The 4,486-nt window shown below is 32.1% G+C and overlaps 1 long non-coding RNA gene across 2 annotated transcripts; it reads left to right on the plus strand.

Moving 5' to 3' along the window:
- Positions 1-1,325: 1,325 nt before the first annotated feature.
- On the plus strand, positions 1,326-3,874 carry LOC111886853 (uncharacterized). Of its 2 annotated transcripts, XR_006190438.2 has the most exons (3): positions 1,326-1,691; positions 2,312-2,383; positions 2,722-3,874. It is a non-coding gene; the product is annotated as an uncharacterized LOC111886853 (long non-coding RNA). The 2 variants fall into 2 exon arrangements; XR_002848583.2 differs by lacking the exon at positions 1,326-1,691 and having other exon boundaries at positions 1,698-2,383.
- The last annotated feature ends 612 nt before the right edge of the window (positions 3,875-4,486 follow it).

Consider the following 4,486-nt stretch of genomic DNA (forward strand, 5'->3'; position numbering starts at 1 on the left):
ATAACTTTGAACTTTTAGGAATTAAATGTTGATAAATGGCATTCTTCGTCATGTGTTGTTCGGGAAGTGAAATGTTGTTAGACATTCACCATTGTCTATATCAATCAAAGATGAGTCTTGTGCATGTGGTAGATTGAAAGATCTTATAGGCCCAATAGTCATAGAATGATGTTGCTAATGACATATAATCATATAGGCTCACACCTTATAGCAAGTTACTAACATTTGATTATTTATTTGTATAAATTGATTATTAATAAATATAATCTTTGGTCAAAAAATAATCAAGGAAGTATCAACCAAATTATATGAAAGGTTGTGGTGTTGCAATCAATATGAATGTAAGAGATTGAATGAAAGTGAAATTGGTGATCTTTAGGGGGAACGCCCTTGATCATCGCTAGAATCTCCAACACAAAACCTTGGGAGGTGATAATGATGACCTACCTTCTTTAATCTTATTTATCAAAATGGAAATTACATAAATGTGTTTGAGAGTATAAGTACAAGTGATTCAGTTGCTCTATGTGCCCGTTGTGTGATTTACACATGTGTACTTATAGCCTAAGTTGACTAACTAGATGTTCGATATTCTCGGGATCTTTTTGATCTAGCCCTTACACGTTGCCTTGACTTGGTGACTTCGAATTTTAGGTTTTGACTGGAGCAATTCTTCAGTATAGATGTGATTAGTGCTGATATGTGAATAACAAATAGGAAATATATTAGTTAATCTTGTTAGGAAATAACATTGGTAATATTCAGGGTCCTGACTCGTTACAACATATATTTCAAGATCCTTATATTCCAGTTTAAGATCCGGGATCCTGGACATATTTTAGGATCTTGAACCCTAATAATAAATACTTATATTTAATTAGAAAATTATGATTTTACGAAAATAATATTTTACTAATTGGAAATGTATTATTTGTGAAAATAGTATTTAATTGAGAAATAACAACTTTTGAAATATGTCACAGAGTATGATTATTTATAAGTTATATTTATATCTCATTGAACTAGTTAGAGTTTATTTATATAAAAGGGGGTTTATATAAAAGTGATATATATATATATATATATATATATATATATATATATATATATATATATATATATATGTGTGTGTGTGTGTGTGTGTGTGTGTGTATGTGTGTTATAAATCAATTACATAAATGATAGCCTTTTATAAACATTGGGTATATATCTTTATACCTTGATAAGCATTTAGCCTCAAATGCTAATTTTAAGAGGTACAACACCCTATGCAATATATACAATCAATTTATGCATTACTCCATCACGATTACATGAATCTTAGTTGGGGTTGAAAAAGTATAGGTATTAGTTCGAGTTCTTATCCAACCGTGATTTAGTGGATTGATAGTTAAATACCAAGCTCCCCTTATTCTCGGCCCCTATCTCTACCATTTCCTTCTATATTTTACTAATATGGTCCTCCAATTCCACAAACCTGATCGCACTTCGCAACCAATCCAAAACCCTAGATCGTATATTCCATTTCCACCATCGCCTCCCTCTCCTGTCACAATCATCGCATTTGTATCCCCTTCTCCGCTACACCACCACCATCACTCACTGCCCTTTGATCAAAAGCCTTTGTACCCTACCACTTCCCTTCTCTTTTAGATTCTTCCCCCCCCCCCCCCCCCCCCCCCTGTAAAAAGGTTTATGTTTTATACTTTCTTATTTCCATTTGTTTGTTATTGATTTTGGAATCAATTTAAGTTTATCTTTGATTTGTTGGGTATTTTTAGGAGTAATTTCTCTAGTTCGATTTTAGGGTTTTCTTATCTGCAACGAAGGTTCCATTTCAGATTTTTTTTCTTAATTATTTATCTGCAAGTGTCTTCGGGTTTCCATTATTTTTATTATTTTTTTTTATATTTCATTACATACATGTGTAGAAGGTGATTTTTTTCCTAGGGACATGTATTATTCAGAAAAATTTAACCATGTAAAACTTTTTGTACCCTTTCCTTATTCAGATCTGTGTTTTCGGTCTCTCAATTTATACCAATCATGATATTTGATTTCTTAATCTCAACTAGCGTAATTTACTCTTATTAAATTGGTAAAAAGAGTATTGTATTTTGTTTTTTTCCTGTAGATTACCCTTATTAAATTGATATGTTAGAAGTCGGTTTGTTTAGCAATTTGATTAGTTGTATGTATTACTCTGATGACAAATCAGCAAAGAACCTGACAATATGAACTAAATATAAATGTATGTTACTTCCAATACTTAATTTGATAATGATATATATCTTTTTTTTGCTTTCTACAGAACATCAAGATCATACCATGGCTACAGCGAGCACAGTTGCTGCTAAAGAAACAATATACAAAAATTCAAAAGGTAGAACCTTTATTTATAAACATTGATATTTTACTTTGATGGTCAAACAAGCTATATTCAAAAAATATTATGTAAGTTTATTCATATAGACAATTCTACCTTCTATTTTCACCAAGAACTAACCTCTTTGGATTTTTTGAGATCAAGAGTTACATTACGACAAGGCTATAAAACAACAAGTTTTACTGTTTTTCATGGCCATTTTTTAAAACAACATGTTTCAAGACTATAAAACAACAGGTTTTACTATTTTCATGGTCGTTTTTTATTTAATGTCTTATTTATATGTCTAGGATTTCTATAAAATGACTCTTTTGTCATATTGTTTGTCTGTGCAGTAACCCAATAGTTCAGCAGAGCTAGAAGAAGAAATGATGGCCAAAATCTCAAAATTCAAGGTTTGTCCAGTTAACAAAAATGTAATAATAAAAAATACATCCATTTTATTCAATCTGTGACCCACAGTAAAAAGAAATGAACTTTCTTTTTATGAGTTGCTTTAAACAAAATAAACTTCTTTTTTCTTTTGTGACCTGCTGTAAGTAGCAACAAACTTTCTAAATTTCTTCTTTTGCTTAGTATTTTGAACCCATATTGTTGGAATCTAAATTACATATATATGCTTGAAAATTTTCATATTTGTACTTCTTCATGGAGTAAATTTTATATAATAAGTGTAATTAATCTTTAAAATAATTACAACCAACGAAGTTAAGATTTTATATTTTCATTATTTTTTTTAAATTTGTGTTTTGCTACACTAACAATGCAAGCTGAGAAACATGCCCCTTCTGACATGCAATGCAAAGACACACTTCTCCTTCAGACTTCAGAGTGTAATTGTAATCCCATGAGCAACACCTGAAACGCTAAGTATGAGCATATATCCAATTTACCCTTTCATGAATTTCTTTGATTAATTGGTTAACAAATGAGGTCTAAGACAAAGGGGGAAAGGAACTAAGGCCATGGTTACGCAATTGCTTTTAGTTTTGTTTCATATGATTGTTTTTAGTGTCAAAAAAGGTTAAGAATGTGGACTTTATTGTTTACGTAACTTGAGAAGTGTTTATGATCAATGAACTCATGAAAAATTGTTTATGATCAATGAAGTTCATCAATTACATAGAGACGAGTCAAGGTGACACAAGATTCTAATGAGATCTTCCATTTTTGAAAATTTAAAAGATCCTACTATCTAACTTTTTTAAAATATTTTGTATAGTTTTTTTTCTTCAGTTGGTTCACCAAGTTGAGCAAGTTAATTTTGGTATCCATGACTTGGACATGCAAGGAGTTTCAAGTTTGGTATTGAAAAGCCTATGCAATATAGGTCTTTAATCTTGTCTTTTGTTTGAAATTTATGTACATGTAGGTGTGAGTAATCGCTTATTATGACATGTGTCGCCTGTAGCATGTACTATTTTTTTTATCCATTCGTATTACATTTATATTCTTGGTTCTAGGTTCATTAAATATATTTTTAAATGAGATGATGTGGAAGTTGATTACGTTGGTGCTTTGCACTATTCTTGTAACACTCTAATTCAGGTATTACCACAAAAGCCCTTGAAGTTATTAACTATTGCATATTAAGACCTTAAGTACGTTGGGTGTACTTCATGAGTACGCTTAGTGTACCACGAATAGATTATTGCAGAGGGCCAGCACGTGTGCTAGGTGTACCAAGAGTACGCGGGACGTACGTGACTGGTGTACAAACCCTAATTTCCGGACTTGAGACCTATATAAGCATCCTTATCTCATTTGAGCTCCACCCTAACCAACCTCATTCACCTTCAAACGTCGCTAAAAACCCTAGAATCATTTGGGAGTGTGTTTTGAGCTTAAGGAGTGCATTTGTGGCCATTTTAGTGTCCATTCAAGAAGGAGGAGTTCCTAAGCAAGCTTGGGGTGGTTTTGGGCTTCAAAAATCTACATCTAGTTCACCTTGAGGAGCTTCTGGAGGTATAAAGCTTTGATCTTGCCATCTTATTCATTAGATCTAGCTAGGGTTTTCTATTTTGTCCCGTTGGTTGGTTTTGGACCTCCACTTGAGAGTTGAGCAACTCCAGAGGCTGAAATGGTTAGATCTGAAGTCCT

Source organism: Lactuca sativa, chromosome 4 (genome assembly GCF_002870075.4).
Source record: "Lactuca sativa cultivar Salinas chromosome 4, Lsat_Salinas_v11, whole genome shotgun sequence".
NCBI classification, from domain to species: Eukaryota; Viridiplantae; Streptophyta; class Magnoliopsida; order Asterales; family Asteraceae; genus Lactuca; species Lactuca sativa.